Here is a 17978-nt window from a genome sequence, read left to right as displayed (position 1 = left end):
ACCTGTGGCTTCCGGGTATGTGCCAGTGGTACTGGTTGGGGTGCTGGGGGGTCTGTGAGGTTTGTGAAGGGAGCAGAGGAGGTGTCTCTGGGCCTCAGTTCTACAGGTGCAGGGAGGAGAGGCTGGGTAAGCTGATGGCACCCAGGGGCAAGGTGCCATCAGCTCCATCCCGCTCGTCTTCGGAGGGTTTGCCTCCCTCTCCCGACGACCCCCGCAGGCGTTTGCTGGGGTCTGGAATAGAGTGGACCCCCTAACCCCCAGGATTTAGTCCCTCCTTCTTTTTACACCTTTCCTCAGGCCAGGCAAGTGTTCCCCCTGGACCAAGGCTGTGAACCCCTGCTCCTGGACAAGCAAGGTGTGAAACTCAGGGGTGGTGCGATTGGCTGGCAGCCAGCAGGCGGGATAAATAATGAACTTACGGACCCACGATGGAGTGAGGGACCCAGAGCAAGTTGACTCGTGTGTTCCGCTGGGCGGCACTTCATCCGGACATGCTCTCCGGGCCTCAACCCCCCAGTTTGCAAGCCCCCTTCTCCATCGCCCGCTTTCTGCGGCTCCCAAATAGAGGTGGGGTTTGTGCTCTGGGCAGGAATTTAGGTCCCACAAGGAGGAGAGAGAGGAAGAGAGAGAGAGAGAGAGAGGGAGAGAGAGAAAGGGGAAGAGAAAGAGGGAGAGAGAGAGAGGGAGGGAGAGAGAGAGAGAGAGAGAGAGAGAGAGAGAGAGAGAGAGAGGGAGAGGGAGAGGGAGAGATATTACTTTTCTCTTGGGTGTTTCCTTCTGTCCAGGAGGAATTGGGGCTAAGCAGGGGGGCCAGTGGAAGGGCTGGTTATTAGAGACCGGAATAGGGAAAGCCAAGCTACTTTCTCTTGCCCTTGATGCTTATTTTGGGGAGCAGCAGGCAACTGGGTGTTGGGACTGCCTCCTCACCAATACTTAATATTATTCACCTTTTCTTTTCCTTTTAACTCTTTGTGGCATGGTGATTTACAATACCATTATATCAGGGGTTCATGCACAAAGCGTTCCAACCCCATAGTTTTTTTGAGTTGCAGCCCAAACATCCTCACCTCCCCCCAAAGAAGTTCAATTCCTAAGAACCCAGGTGAACACCAGGAGCTAAAATCCCGGGAAGTCCAGGCTGAAAGGAGGCCTGCGCAGCCTGAGTTGACAACAGGAACAACCTAGGTGAGGAAGATCTGACTCCTGAGGCATCCACTGGGCCTGGGAGGGGGGGGGTCTCCGCCCCACCTGAGGGAGACGCTGAGAAACTTCCTCCCATGATTGGAAAGCCAGTCACCAAGGGTTCCCATCTTAATCCAAGCCTGCTTGGATCGGGACTGGGCCTCTTCTGCCCAGATTCCCCATCTTCCAGTAGCTAGGAGGTCACACTCAGGGACTGCCCCCGGCACTGTGTAATCCCACCAACGGCCAACATCCAGAGACTTTAAAACCAAGCTCCCAGGAAATGCGCGGCTGCAACATCTTATGACCTAGTTCTCCCTCTGGGAGAGCCTGGCAAGCTACTGAGAGTTTCCTGCCCACATGGGAGAGCCTTGTAAACTCCCCATGGCATATTCGTATGCCAAAACCAGTAACAATGATGGGGCTCATTCCCCTGACCCTGAAAGAGCCTCCTGTGTGGCACCATTGGAAAGGACGAGTAAAGAGAGGCTTCTAAAATCTCAGGGCTAGGACAAATGGAGACGTTACTGAGACCGCTCGAGAAATTCAACGATCAACAGGATGATGATGATGATGATGATGAAGGGTTCCTGTAGGTTTTCCTCAGTATAATTTATGGACTCAGGTCTTGAAATGCATTGTGACTTGAATTTTTGTGCATGGTACAAAAATTCTGAGCTCATTTTTTCCCACCTGTGACTGACCATTTATTTCCATCAACATTTGTTGAAGAGGCTTTCCTTGCTCCCCCAATCCTGTTTGCTGTTTTTTTGTTTTGGGGCTACACTGAAAAGGGTTCAGGGATTACTCCTCACTCTGCACTCAGGGATCACTCTTGGTGGGGTCAGGGGACCATTTGGGGTGCTGGGGATTGAAACTAGGTTGGCTGCTTGCAAGGCAAGTTGCATGCCTGCTCTATTATTGCTCGACCCCTGTTTACTCTTCCATCAGGAATATGCCTCTGGTTTCTCAAGTACTTTTTTTTTTTTTTTTTTTAGTGAATCACCATGAGGTACAGTTACAGACTTATAAACTTTTGTGCTTGTGTTTCAGTCATACAATGCTTGAGTACCCATCCCTCCATCCGTGCCCATTCTCAACTACCGATGATCCCAGTATCCCTCCCACCCCCCCTCCACACCCCTCTCACCCCACCCCACATCTGTGGCAGGGCATTCCCTTTTGTTCTCTCTCTCCTTTTGGGTGTTGTGGTTTGCAATAGAGGTATTGAGTGGCCATCGTGTTTGATCTATAGTCTACTTTCAGCACACATCTCCCATCCCAAGAGGGTCCTCCAACCACACTTTACCAGGTGTTCCCTTCTCTATCTGAGCTGCTTTTCCTCCAGCATGTGAGGCCAGCTTCCAAGCCATGGAGCCAATCTCCTGGTACTTATCTCTACTATTCTTGGGTACTAGTCTCCCATTCTGTTACTTTATATTCTGAGGACCTGCCTTTATTACAGTACCACACTGTCTTGAGTACTCTAGCTCTCACATATCATTGAAAGTTTGGGAACAAGAAGCCTCCAAGTTTCTTTTATTTTTCTGGGATTTATTTGGCTATTCAGGGCATTTTATTACTCCACCTACATTTCAACAGTATTTGCCCAAGCCTTTTAAAAATATCAAGATATTTTTTGGCCATACCTGCAGTGCTCAGGGCTTCGTCCTGGATTGGTATTCAGGGATCACTCATGGTGGGGCTCAGGGGAACTATATGGGGTGCTGGGGAATGAATATGGGTTGACTTCATGCAAGGCAAGTGCCATACCCACTGTACTTTCTCACTGGTCCCTCATAGACATTTTGATAGGGACAGTATAGAATCTGTTTAGTGTTTTGGGGTTATTGTTCACTTTTTTAAGGGCTGCTGTGAAATGATATTTTTGTGTGGGAGGGTCTTGAGATTTGCCTCTGGACCTGTGAGATTTATGCATGTCAGACAGGTATCAAGTCCTATTTTCTGGTTTCAAGGGATGATGATGATCACCCTTTTCGGGCCATCATTGGGGATTTTGGGGATCCCTCTGGACTCACAATTGTGGAATGACCTATTTCCTTTCTATAGTGGCATAAAAAGTAAGCCAGAGGAGAAATAAAGGGACAGAGGTATGAAAGAAGCCAAGAAAGATGGAAACAGGAAAGGAAGAAAAGAAGGAAGCAAGGAAGGAAGGAAGGAAGGAAGGAAGGAAGGAAGGAAGGAAGGAAGGGAGGGAGGGAGGGAGGGAGGGAGGGAGGGAGGGAGGGAGGGAGGGAGGGAAGAAGGAAGGAAGGAAGGAAGAAAAGGAGAGGGAGAAAGAAAGGAAGAAGTACCAGATGGGGGCAGGCATCCTCTCTCTGCCTGCACCAGATGAACCCCAGTAGCTGTAAATCTCTAGAACCCAACTGCCGCCAGCCTCACGGCCGATCTTCACAGCCCCATCCAGGGTCCTTCACACATCTGCTGAAAAACCCAGGTGTTCAGGACCAGTGTCCGAAAACGCCAGGCCTCAAGGGTTTGGGACTGAGTCATCTCTTCCCATCTCCCCACCCTTCTGGGATCCTGGCTGTCACGCCCTGGCTGTCACGTGTGCAAATTAAGTGCATTAACATCCATGATCCTGAGACTCACAAATGAATCTCGGAACTGAGCAGCTCACTGTAGGGATGGCTCCGGACCCTAGTAGTTTAATTTTTTAGAATCCCGGGAGCACATGGCAGCTTTTGTGGCTGAGTGTTATCTCATACTTTTTTTTTTGGCTCTTTTGATGAATCACTGTGATAGACCCTTAAAGACATATTATACTATTCATAACAAGCAATACAAAATAAATTATCTAGCATCTGCCTGTGGGGCAGGCTTGAGTGGTGGTGGGAAACTTCAAAATAAAGGTGGTGGGGAGGTGTAATAGTGATGGGTTTGGTGTTGAAATATTGAATGTGATCAATTATTGTGAACAATAATTGAAAATAAAATTAAAAATAAAACGCAAGGAAGAGGTACATATGTCAATATGATGCACCATATGGCACCAGGAATTTGCAACTTAAGCTCTGTATTATTTTTTTAGCCCTTAAATACCACCATTCAATATAATTTGGTAGTTTGTAGTCATGTAGCAAGAAGTAATATAAGCTCAAAATGGTGAGAGTATCATAAAATTATTACAGAGACCAGGACCAAACCCACTAAAATAAATGTAGTAAATACTCTGGGGAGAAAAGTTGTGCATAAATAAGGTGCTGGAAAAATAAATTTTTTAGAATTAATCGCTGTTAAATTACAGTTATTCATGATTGGGATTCAGGCATACATTGTATCAACACCAATCTCTTCAACAGTGCCCACTTCCCTACATCATTTTCCCCCACTCCCCCGGGAAAGAAATTTGCGACAAAAATTGCATCATTTTGCAGATAGCATTATCTTTATTAACTAAACATGAAAATTTTACAAATACAGAGAAAAATATATAAATTTAAATAGAGAATTTACAGAGTAATTATGAAATAAATTAATTTGCTGAACAGCATATTAACATGATAAATGTATTATTTCTATACATCAATATCTGTACAAAACAGGTGGCATTTTGGTCATCAGCAGCAGGTCATCTGCCTTGCATTTAGCTGACCCAGGTTCGATCCCAACTTCCCATCTGGTCTCCCAAACACAGCCAGGAGTAATTCCTGAATGCAGAGCCAGGAGTAACCCTGGAGCACTCTGGGTGTGACCTCCCAAATCCCCCCAAAGCATGTGTTCAAAATTTATTCTATATCTTAGAACTATGAAAACACAAGATTGCTAGAATTCTGTACTTTTTTAGGACAGAAAATTTTTGTTAACTATCTTAAGACTTTTTTCTTTAGGAAAAAAAACACATAACCAACAAATTAAATCACATGCTCACATAAAATGAGGGCACAAATTCATGTATTTGTTCTGTATCCAGCAAACATCTATCACATGCACAATTTGTAGGTTTCCCAAAAAACAGAAAAAAAATGGGACGGTAACAAAATTATCAGAGACTAAGGAAAAACCCACGAACACAAATTTAACAATGACTAACTGGGGAGAAGAGTTGTACCTGAGTAAAGTGCCTAGAAAAAAACAGATTTTTTCAGGACAAAATGCTGGTCCTGAGTTTGGAGCAAAACTCCTGTGACTGGAGCTGCTAAAGATTTCCCTTCACAAAGAACCGACCTAAGCGCACTTTGAAGGCAGAGGGTAACTCAGATGGGTCTACAGTGCCGTTTTACCCACGTTACCTTCATTTCATTGTTTAACTCTAGCCATATAAAAAATTCTGCCATGCAGCCTACGTAAATCACAGACACAGACACACACACACAGACCCCTCATACAAAACCCAAAGTTTTTGTCCATTCTCCCCACTTGTGGCCTGGCCAGGCACGTCCTGCTACCATGAAGGCGGAGAGTCTCTTGGTCCCCAGTCCTGGGCTGGCAGGAGCGGGATGGCCAGGGTCAGTTTATTCCCAGAAGAGGCGCCTGCGGGCTCTGCAGAGCGGGCGACCTGCAGATCTCTTGGGGTGCTCCCGGAACCCTGGGCTGGGAGAAACAGGCAGGGGCTGGAGCGCCGAGCTGAGGCAGGACTGGAGCAGATGGTAGCGTAGGCTGAAGTAGGGGCTCCGAGAACTTCTGGGTGGACTCGGGGTGGGGGCCCAAAGCCTGGGCTGCTGGGCGGGACCTGGAGGGTTGAAGCTAGGCCCGCTGGGCACCTCGGGATGCAGCCCGAACACCAGGCCCGCTGCAGGCCCCACCCTAGGCGCGAGGACCGGGGGCTGCTGCTGGAGAACCGGCTGTGGGGGAACTGCGGGGGGCTCCTCTGGAAAATCAGCGCGGAAGGCTCCCACTTGGATGCTCACGACCTCCCCACTGGCGCCCAGGAAAGCGCGGGGTTGCAGCTCATCGGGAAGGTGGCGCTGGTGGCCCCCGACCTGGCGCTCAGCCCAGCGCACTAGGGCCTCCGGGATCAGGATGAGGGTGTGCCCCGGGAGACACACTCGCAGGGCCCCTGTGGGCTGGGGCTGCAGCACCAGCTCGGCGCCATCCAGGAGGAACTTGAGGGCCGAGTTTTCCGCCAGGAGCAGCACTGAGATGCGTGGAGCGACGTCTTGCCAGATGGGCACCATCAGGAACTCGACTTCGGGGGCCTCCTGGAGCTTTGGGCGCTTGGCGGGGGGTGCAGGGTCAGCGCTGGGGCTGCGGGCTCGACTGCCCATGGCTTGGAGTTGGCGGCTGGCTGCAGAGAGCTGGCAGGACGGGTCACGGGTGCACCCAGTGCCCGGGGGAGGGGGGCAGGATGCCTGGCACCAGCTAAAGGCGGCTGCAGAGTAGAATGGGGAAGCGGCGTTCGGGACTGGGCGAATCCGCAGAGCTCTGGGTTCCCGGTGGCGTCTGGGTTCGGCCTGGGAGCGTCCTCGCAGTCTGGAAACCACGTCCTCACGCCAGGAGCTCGGGTCAGCTCTGAAGGAAGAGGCTCGCAGCAGAGTGGCAAAGTTCAGGTAGCTCCGCCCCTTCCTGCGCGGGCCCCCTACGGGGTCTGGAGGGTTCCAAGTCTGACAGATGCTGGGGCCCGCTCAGCAGGCAGCTCTGGTGGTGCAGGGCTGGAGAGAGCCCAAGGAGAGTTGGGTTCCAGGGCTACTTCTTGGCCTTTTCCTCATGCACTGGACCGCTGGGAGCGGGAGACTCATCGAAAAGCAGATTCAGTGTCAAATCCCCGAGTGCAACGAGGCCTAGGACAGCGAGCGAGCGATGATCCCTTTCTCCCGTGAGATCTCGTTCCGGAAGTGCTCCGAGATTTCTTTAGGTCCAATAGCGTGAGAGAGTTTGAATCACAGAGACGCCTCATAACGTAGGAAGGATCTTCCGGGGTATGAGAAGGAAAACCGTGTTTGGACAGAGTATGATGGGTAGTGCTGCTAGCGCATGCTCGGTCAGCTGACTTCTCTCCTAGCCCTACCTGTCCATATATATATTTAAGGTGTTTTTTTTTTCCATGCTTTTCGGATCACACCCAGTGATGTTCAGGGGTTACTCTCGGCTCTGCACTCAGGAATTACTCCTGGCGGTGCTTGGGGGAACCATATGAGATGCTGGGGATCGAACCTGGGTCTGCCGCGTGCAAGGCAAATGCCCTGTCCGCTGTACTATCGCTCCAGTCCCTGTCCATCTGTATTATAGAGTACTATGGGAATTAATTTCCCATTCACTCAGCCGACAGCTCCCTGGGTCTAATGGAACACAGTCTAAAAGGACGCACAGTTGCATGAGCGTGTCTGTTTTTTTTTTTTTTTTGCTTTTTGGGTCACACCCCGCAATGCATAGGGGTTACTCCTGGCTCTTCACTCAGGAATTACTACTGGCGGTGCTCAGGGGACCATATGGGATGCTGGGATTCGAACCAGGGTCTGCTGTGTGCAAAGCAAACGCCCTACCCGCTGTGCTATCGCTCCAGCCCCTGAGTGTGTCTGTTTTTAGTCAAATATTGAGCTATTGAATAAATGATCATCAGAAATGATTAACCCACTTATTAATCCTTGGAATTAATCCTAAGACTTGAAATAGACTAAGCTGGGACTAGCCTTTGAAGAAGCTGGTGTCCCCTTGAGAGGGGAGGGTGTGTTTCAGCCCCTCAAAGATCTAAGGACCCAACACTAGTTTTTTTTTTTTCTTTTTGGGTCACACGCAGCGATGCTCAGGGGTTACTCCTGGTTTTGCACTCAGGAATCAATCCTGGGGGTGCTTGGGGGACCATATGGGATGCTGGGGATCGAACCCGGGTCGGCCGAGTGCAAGGCAAACGCCCTACCCGCTGTGCTATCGCTCCGGCCCCACCAACACTAGTTTTAAAATAGGTTTTATTTGTACAATTTTATGCAGCACCAGGAGCCATTTCCCTCTACTACCAGTACCTACGTGGTGATTATTTGCTTTGTTGCTCTTTAGAAAACAGTATACTGTCATTTTGCACACTGCGTAATATCCTTCAGGCCAGTACTTTTTTTTTTTAAATTTAAATTTTATTGAATCACCTTGTGGAGGGTTACATAGTTCTCAGAATTATGTCAGTTATACAATACTCAAACACCCTTCCCTTCACCCGTGCCCATATTCCATCACCAACCACCCCATTATACCTCCCGCCCCCTCCTGCCCCCCCCCCCTCCCCGCCCTTGTACGTGATAAGTTTCACTTTGTTTGCGCTTTATCCTGGTTACAGTCCATGTTTCAACACATAACTCACTATTGTTGCTAGGGTTTCCCCCCAAAAAAGAGAAGACAGTCCCACTGTCAAGGAAGCATTTGATGGCTCTCCATTGCTGAGAATGTAGAGATATTAAGTCCCACTGTTTGTTACATAACTTTTCTATTTTTTCCCCCCTCGTCCCGCGCAGGGCAGTACTTTTAAGTTTAAATCTGGTGGACGTTGAGGTCAGTGATGTCTATTAGATAGTGCTAGAGTTCCTGCTAATATGTTAAAAAATGCAGATTCTTTGTACTACAGCAAAATTGCTTCTCCTGAATCAATGGGACAGGAAATTTATGACATCCATGAACATCTGTCTTCCTCACAATTCTGTTTTACAACACGGTTTAAGATCCCTGGACTTTGGTGCTAAATGTTGGTATTGGGTGCTGGGGACTGAACCCAGGTCAGCAGTGTGCAAGACAAGCACCCTGCCATCTTTACTATCTGTCCTGCCTAACGTACTATTTCTATATGCCAGAAGCTGTGTAAAAATGTATTTGAGTTATGAAAATTATAAAAACAAAATGTTTCGATTCAATAGTTTTTTAGGTCAAGATAAATTATGCTAAAATATTTAAGAATTGGGGCTGGAGTGATAGCACAGCGGGTAAGGCATTTGCCTTGCATGCGGCCAACCCGGGTTCGATTCCCAGCATCCCATATGGTCCCCTGAGCACTGCCAGGAGTAATTCCTGAGTGCAGAGCCAGGAGTAACCCCTGTGCATCGCCAGGTGTGACTCAAAAAGCAATAAAATAAAATAAAATAAAACAAAATATTTAAGAATCATGAAAAAGCATTGGTTGTTTTGGGAAAATATACACAACAATGTATTTAGATTTAGTGCTCCCTGAGTCATGGAACCAGGATGGCAGGAGATCACTGTTGTGTTTGTTTTATATCCAACAAATATTTGACCACATGTAGCTAGGTTTTCCACAGAGGGGTAAAGCCACTAAAAGGACAAGGTCAAAATGTTGAGGGTATCGTAAACTCTCACAGAGATTAGAGCCAAAACCACTAATACAAATATAATAATCACTCTAATTGGGAAAAAGTCGTGCATGAGTAAAGTGCTGAGAAAGGATAGAATTAGAGACATAAATTCTTGTTTTGGAGATAGCACTATCTTTATTAACCAGCCATGAAAAATTTACAGACACAGAGAAAAAATATAATTTATATTTATAATTAAAAAGGATCATTAGGAAAAAATTATTCCGCTAAAAAGTAGATTCTCATGAGAAATGTTCTATACCCAATATTGGTACAAATATATTCAAGTTTTTATAAAAACACAGAATCTTTAGAATTGTATGCTTTTTCATGACAGGACATTTAAAAAAGTATTTAAGACTTGGTTCTTTAAGAAAAAGGGCACTGTCTCTGTCATTGATTTGTTTGCTTAGGCACCAGTAACGTCTCTCATTGAGAGACTTATTGTTACTGTTTTTGGCATATCCAATATGCCATGGGTAGCTTGCCAGGCTCTGCCGTGGGGGTGCGATACTCTCGGTAGCTTGCCGGGCTCTTTCCGAGAGGGACAGAGGACTCAAACACAGGTTGGCCGCATGAAAGGCGAATGCCCTACCGCTGTGTTATCGCTCCAGCCCAGGAAAAAGGGCACATACCCAACAATTTAAATTAAACTATGCCTTCACATAGTCATGGCATGAGGAGGACACAATTCATTGCTGTGTTTGTTTTATATCCAACAAACGTTTGTCCATATACAATATTTGCTAGATTCTGCAAAGGGGGTGCAGGTAAAAATGGTGAGGGTATCATAAAGTACCACAGAGGTTAGGGCCAAAACCACTTATTTAACAATGACTATTTAGGGGGCTAGAGTGATAGCACAGCAGGTAGGGCGTTTGCCTTGCATTTGGCCGACCCGGGTTCGATTCCCAGCATCCCATATGGTCCCCTGAGCACCGCCAGGGGTAATTCCTGAATGCAGAGCCAGGAGTGACCCCTGTACATCACCGGGTGTGATCCAAAAAAAGCAAAAAAATAAAAATAAAAATAAAAAAAGAAAAACAATGACTATTTGGGGAGAGAAGTTGTGCATCAGTAAAGCGCTGAAAGACCAATTTTTTTTTTTTTTAAAGAGCTGGTCCTGAGAATTGAAGCAAAACTAGAGTGATTGGAAGTGCCCAAGTGTTCCCTCCACAGAGGCAGAAGGTTCCCACCCGCAGGCAGAGGGAATCCAGAATTCTCTGCAGCATTGTTCTGCCTACATTATCTTCATTTCATAGTTTAATTCTGACAATCTGAAAAAAAAAATCCTGCAACGCAGCCTACATAAACCAAACACACACACACACACACACACACACACACACACACACACACACACTCACACACAACGCTTTTGTTCATTCTCCCCACTTGTGGCCAGGCCAGGCACTTCCTGCTACCGCGGAGGAGAGTCTCTTGATCCCGGGCCTGGCAGCGAGGTGGCCAGAGTCAGGGTGGGGGTCCAAAGCTAGGGCTGCAGGGTGGAAGGTCGGGGCTGGACTGGAGCCTTGGGCGCTTGGCGGGAGGGGGTCCAGATACTTGCAGGGGGGTGCAGGGTCAGCGCTGCGCGTGCGGAGTCGACTGCCCATGATTTTAACGGAGCTGTGGCTGGAGTTGGCGGCTAGTTACAGAGAGCTGGCAGGATGGGTCACTGATGCACCCAGTGCCAGGCGGGCACGACGCGTAAGATGCGGAACGCGGAACGTGGAACTGAGCTCAGGGGAGCTTTTGATTCCTTTGTAGAACGTGGCGGCTCGGTTCTGAGTTGTGATTGGCTCCGCTGTTTGGAAGCAAGGTCCTCCCGGGAGACACCGAGGACTGGCACTGAAGGAAGCAGCTACAGCAAAGTCACAAAGTGTCAGGCTAAGCCCACCCCTTCGTGTGGTCCCCCCAGGGTCTGACTGTGAAATTGGTCCAGTAGGCCTGGGCAGTGGAGGGCTATTGAGGGCCCAAGCGAACAAACAGTGCTTCCAGCACCAGTTGTTGGCCTTTCCTCTTCTTGAGTGGACCTCGAGGAGGAGGTGCGTACCAGAGTCAGGCCAAGTTTCACATCTGGGAGAGGACCGCCCACACAGGATGGAGAAACGTCCTTCCTCCCCAGAGACTTTGTCCCGGAAGTGCCCTGTGGAATTTACATCCAATGGGAGGAGATGCGAGGTGTGAATCACACACCAGCTGCCGTTCCATTGAGTCCTCACAGACTGTAGATTCCTGTGGAGATGTTTGAAAGAAAAATCATATTGGGTCTGGCTGTGATAATACAACCTCTCCCAAGACTGTGTCCCACTCTCGTGCTATCGGAATTATTATCCTTCCACTGAAAGAAGAATTTGTTTGTGCTTGTCGTTTAGAAGTGTATCTGAAGTGTATTTTTCTTTTCTTTCCGAGTTTACCATGGATAGAATTGTCTTCAGAAAGGATTAACCAACGTGTTCAGGATTAGAGTAGACACAGCAAGTTTTGGAGTGTGAAGATGACACACCAGACTTTGCGTGGACGGAGGGCAGGGGTGTTGGAGCCATAGCACAGCGGGTAGGGCATTTGCCTTGCACGTGGTCAACCTGGGTTCAATTCCCAGCATCCCACATGTTCCCCTGAGCACTGCTAGGAGTAATTCCTGGGTGTGAGAGCCAGGTGTAACACCTGTGCATCGCCCGGTATGACCCACAAAGCGGAAAAAGAAAAAAGTTTGCGTGACCAGCTCCTATAAGTGCTGATAGGAGGAAGGACCCAAAGTGACTTTAGAATAGGAGTTATATTCATGACATTACACAGACCCGAAAACCATTCCCATGACCTCATTAATCACGCTTATCCACTTTGTTGTTTTATACAAAATGGTATACATATACTCTCAATTTTAGTGCTCTGTGGATACTTTCTAATTGCAGGAGCAGGAGGCCAAGGAATTCTGGAACCTCTTTCCCCAAGTTCTGTTTTATGCTGAAGTTTGGGATCACTGGCCCTTTTCCTCTTACACAGTTAGGCTCAGGTCCCTGGTGGTTTGTGCCCTGTGGTTTGGAGACAATGTCAAGGAGGGATCGAACACCCTGGCAGCCTTCAGTACTTGCTGTGACCCCCTGGCAGGCTCTAGTCCTGCACTTCCCTTCTCTGCCGCACTGGGGAGACTTGCCAGGAGGGGGCTTCTGCAAGAACCCTAAAGTGGAGAACTTTCTTTGTCCTCTTGGGAAAAGGAAATGGAAGGAACTTAGATCCAGAAATTGAGTGCCAGAGAAAGAAGTTTCTGAGTGGGGTCATAGAGTTAAGTGTTATTTTTCCTATTTATATTAGTAAATTTATAGACTTGTGTAGCCTTCACTGAAACACAGTTTAAGAACATTTGCAGCCACTGAAAAGGGCCCTTCACGATGCTTTGCATTTAATTCCTGTTAACCACATCCTCTAACCTAGGCAATCCCTAAGGATGGTTTTAGCATTTGCAAGTCTATCAACATAACACACCATACAAATAAATGAAAAGATAAAAACCATATGATCACATCAATAGATGCAGAAAAAATTTTTGACAAGATTCAGCACCCATTCATGATAAAAACTCTCAACAAAATAAATGGGAGTCAAAGGAACTTTCCTCAGTATAGTCAAAGCCATCTATCACAAGCTCACAGCAAGCATTATTCTCAATGGGGAAAAAATAAACACCTTCCCTCTAAGACAAGGTTGAAAAAATACACAAAAACTTAGGCAATCCCTGATTCCCCTGCTACTATAATATGCCTTTAAATATTTCATATGTATACACACATGAAATATTTAATATTTCACATATCATCATCATCACCATTCCGTTGATCGTCAATTTTCTTCAGCGGCCTCAGTACTGTCTCCATTTGTCCTAGCCCTGAGATTTTAGAAGCCTCTCTTTTTTTTTTTTTTAATTTATTTATTTTTAATTAGAGAATCACCGTGAGGGTACAGTTACAGATTTATACACTTTTGTGCTTATATTTCCCTCATACAAAGTTCGGGAACCCATCCCTTCACCAGTGCCCATTCTCCACCACCCGTAAACCCAGTGTCCCTCCCACCCTCCCCAATCCCATCTCCCCCCCACCCCACCCTGCCACAGAGAAAACATTCCCTTCTGTTTTCTCTCTCTAATTAGCTGTTGTGGTTTGCAATAAAGGTGTTGAGTGGCTGCTGTGCTCAGTCTCTAGCCCTCATTCAGCCCGCAACTCTCTTCCCCCACATGGCCTTCGACTACAATGTAGTTGGTGATCGCTTCTCTGAGTTGACCTTTCCCCGGAACGTGAGGCCAGCCTCGAAGCCATGGAGTCAACCTCCTGGTACTTATTTCTACAGTTCTTGGGTGTTAGTCTCCCACTCTGTTATTCTATATACCATAGGTGAGTGCAATCTTTCTATGTCTGTCTCTCTCTTTCTGACTCATTTCACTCAGCATGAAACTTTTCATGCCCATCCACTTAACTACAAAATTCTTGACCTCCTTTTTTCTAACAGCTGCATAGTATTCCATTGTATAGATGTACCAAAGTTTCCTCAACCAGTCATCCGTTCTGGGGCATTCGGGTTTTTTCCAGATTCTGGCTATTGTAAACAGTGCTGCGATGAACATACATGTGCAGATGTTGTTTCGATTGTACTTTTTTGCCTCTCTGGGATATATTCCCAGCAGTGGTATTGCTGGGTCAAATGGGAATTCAATATCTAATTTTTTGAGAGTCGTCCAAATTGTTTTCCAGAAGGGCTGAACCAGTCGGCATTCCCACCAGCAGTGAAGAAGGGTCCCTTTCTCCCCACATCCTCTCCAACAGCGGTTGCTTTTGTTCTTTTGGATGTGTGCTAGTCTCTGTGGTGTGAGGTGGTATCTCATGGTTGTTTTGATCTGCATCTCTCTGATGATTAGTGATGTAGAGCACTTTTTCATGTGCCTTTTGGCCATTCGTATTTCTTCCTTGGTACAGTTTCTGTTCATTAGAAGCCTCTCTTTACTCATTCTTCCCAAAGGTGCCATATTGGAGGCTCTTTCAGGGTCAGGGAATGAGACCCATCATTGTTACTGGTTTTGGCATATGAATACGCCACGAGGAGCTTGCCAGGCAGGAAACTCTCGGTAGCTTGCCATGTTTCTCCAAAGGGGAGAATTAGGCTATTAAGATGTCTTGTGGTCGCAAAGCCCAGGTATCCCATTTTCCAGTAGCTAGGCGGTCACACCCAGAAACTTCCCCTGGTGCCATGCAATCCCATCAATGGCCAACATCCAGAGACTATAAAACCAAGCTCCCGGAATTTCATATATATGTATGAAATATATCTATATATTTAATATATAAAAATATATGCATGAAATATATTAATATTTCATATATGTATGAAATATATCTCACTGTTCAATCGAGCATGGAACAGTGACAGTAGTGCATACAGTGGTTTATACACTGCGGGACACTGTCTGCCAACCACTGAATGACTTGGACTTGGCACAGGTGTTTGGCCTGGCATAGACCCTGTGCGATGGAGTCTTGCTCTGCCAGCTATTCAGTGACCTCTGGGCGCACTCCATTCACCCCAAGGAGATCAACTTGAGGCCACAGATGCCCCAGGCGCTGCCCGAAGATGCAGGCAGATGCGTGTTGTAAGCATGCAAATTGTTACAGCAAGCCAGTCATCAGGAACTTACATTCGGTAGACTGGGAACACCTGCAGGGATGATTAGAGATCGCCCCAAAAGAAGCACCATCCCCCGCCTTGCCCAGAGTCTGGCAAGCTACCCATGCCATACTAAATATGCCAACAACAGTAGCAAAAATGGGTCTCATATATATACATGTATATATTGTTTTTCAGCCTTTTGGCTAAGATTAAGTGTAAGTATATCACATAAAATGTATGATAGCACATAGCATTTAGCACTTGACTTCTTTCACCTTGTGCCAAATTTGGAGTGCTTCTCCCTTTCTGGCAGTTGTTACATGTGTTGTATCTATGTTGTAGAGGGTATTTTATTTATCTTATCTGCTGTATAGCATCTGTTGATGGATGCTTCTTCTATCCATTAACCAGTTGTACATTTTTATTGTTTCTAATGTTGGACCATTGTATATAATACCACTGTAAACATTCACATCCATGTCCTTGTGTGGTCCTACATGGTCATATATGTTGAACAGATTCAAAGGACTGTAGTTGTTGGGTTATATTGTATATTTATGTGCTACTTAAAAAATCCTATAACTGGTTTTGGGAAACATAATTGGTTTATAAAGCTTTGGAGCCTTTTATATTTCTACAAGTAATAAGAGTGTGATGCAGTGTTTTGTTTTCTTGCTAACACTTGGTACGGTCTTTCTTATTCTAGTCATTGAGGTGGTTGTGATAAAAACCATACGATCATATCAATAGATGCAGAAAAACATGTGTTGTGACATGTTACCGTGGGAATTTTTTGGGGGATACACTGACAGTGCTTAGGGTTTACTCCTGACTCTGTACTTAGGGATCACTCCTGGCAGGCTTGCAGGACCGTATGGGGTGTTGGGGGATTGAACCCAGTTTGGTTGCTTGCAAGGCAAGAGCCCTACATGCTGAACTATCTCTCTGGCCACAATCATTGTATTTTTAATGTACATTTCTCGGATTATCCATGACATTGAACAGGTTTTCTTGAAATAAATCTCTGCATATGTCACATAAAGCTCATCCCAAAAAGTCCAATTCTATCTCTTGTCGTAACATTAACTTCTTTATTTGAGTCACTCACACCTCTTCTCTTTTTCTAATTTTTGTAACTTTCAATTTGGCCTTAAAGTCTAAAGTTTCTGTTTAGTCTTATTTACTCTATTAGTTTCTTTTGTTTCTGTATGTATCTTATATGAATAAAACAATGTTGGGTATCTTTATCATTCTTATTTCACCAGGAAATCAATCTCTAGCTCTATCCATGCTATTACAAATGACAGTATATATATGTATATAAGAATATATATATATTTTTGTTTTGGGTTACACCTGGCTGTGTTCAGGGCTTACTCCTGGCTATATGCACAGGGATCACTTCTGGTGGGGCTCAGGTGAACATATGGAGTGCCAGGAATCAGATCCAGGTCAGCCGTGTGCAAAGCAAATGCCCTACCTGCAGTATCGTCTCTGCTCCCCTCTTAATATTTTTTTGTAGCTGAATAATATTTTATTGTATACTATATCCTCTTCACCCAATCAATGGTTGATGGGCACTTAGGTTGTTTTATCCTAAAATCAGTGTTTTTGTATTATCTGGGTAAATAAATATCCAGAAGCAGGTAAATAATTACCCCAAGGCAGTATTGTATGGAATTTATATAGAATTACATAATTTTTTGTTGTTGTTGTGCTGTTTTCAGTCCATACCCAGCGACATTCAGGGCTTATTTCTGGATCTGTGATTAGGAATTACTCCTGGTTGTGCTCAGGGGACCACATGGGGTGCCTGTGATTGAACCTGAGTTGGCTGTATGCAAGGCAAATACCTTACCCGTTGTACTATCTCTGCAGCCCCAAAGCATGTAATTTTTAAATTGCAAATGATGGCTATTTGATTCTAAATTCTGATTGTTAGGGCCCAGAATGAAGTAACTCAAAAATTCAAGAACTACTGCTATCAAGGATGTCAAGACAACTATAAAAATGTTTATATTTTTATAAAATAAACTTCGGTTTGGGGCCAGAGTAATAGTACAGCTGGTGGGGGTGTTTGTCTTGCATGCAGCCAACCCAGGTTCAACCCCTGGCATCCCTATGGTTACCTGAGCACTGTCAGGAGTAATTCCTGAGCACAGAACCAGGAGTAACCCCTGAGTATTGCCTGATGTGACCCAACAAGCAAATATATATATATATGTATATATATATATATAAAACCCCTTGGTCCCCTGAATGGTATGTGGGACCACTCCCTCCCCCCCACCAAAAATTTTTTTTTAAAAAACCACTTTGGTTTATTATGACTTTGCAGTTCCTGTTCCCCTCAAATATAAACTTTGAAGCAATCCATTTGAAAAGCTGGTTTGGGTCATTTTCTTTATGATAGAAGGCATCACTTCATGTCTCTATATTACATTTTGCTAATTATCACAATATTTCAAATTTTCTCATTTATTATTTTCTATGTCATGGTGGTCTGTGATCAGTAATCTTGAATTTTACAACTTCAATGTTTTAGGGCTCTTTAAATCACTTCCCTCTATGATGATGAATGTAGTTGATACATACTGTGTGTATTCTCATTATTCTGCTTGCCCCCAGCCCCCACTCAATCCTCCTCCCAGGTCACCTTCTTCCCTGAGATACAACCATATTGAATTTGTCCAATTCATAAGCATATTAATATTTGAGTGGGAAGAAGAATAGCACTTTTTTTTTGCTTTTTGGGTCACACCCAGCAATGTACAGGGGTTACTCCTGGCTTTGCACTCAGGAATTACTTCTGGCAGTGCTCAGGGGACCATATGGGATGCTGGGAATTGAACCTAGGTCCGCCGCGTGCAAGGCAAACACCCTAGC

Source organism: Sorex araneus, chromosome 2 (assembly GCF_027595985.1).
Source record: "Sorex araneus isolate mSorAra2 chromosome 2, mSorAra2.pri, whole genome shotgun sequence".
Classification (NCBI taxonomy): domain Eukaryota; kingdom Metazoa; phylum Chordata; class Mammalia; order Eulipotyphla; family Soricidae; genus Sorex; species Sorex araneus.
The sequence above is the reverse complement of the archived record's forward strand: the minus strand, read 5'-3'. Positions refer to the sequence as shown.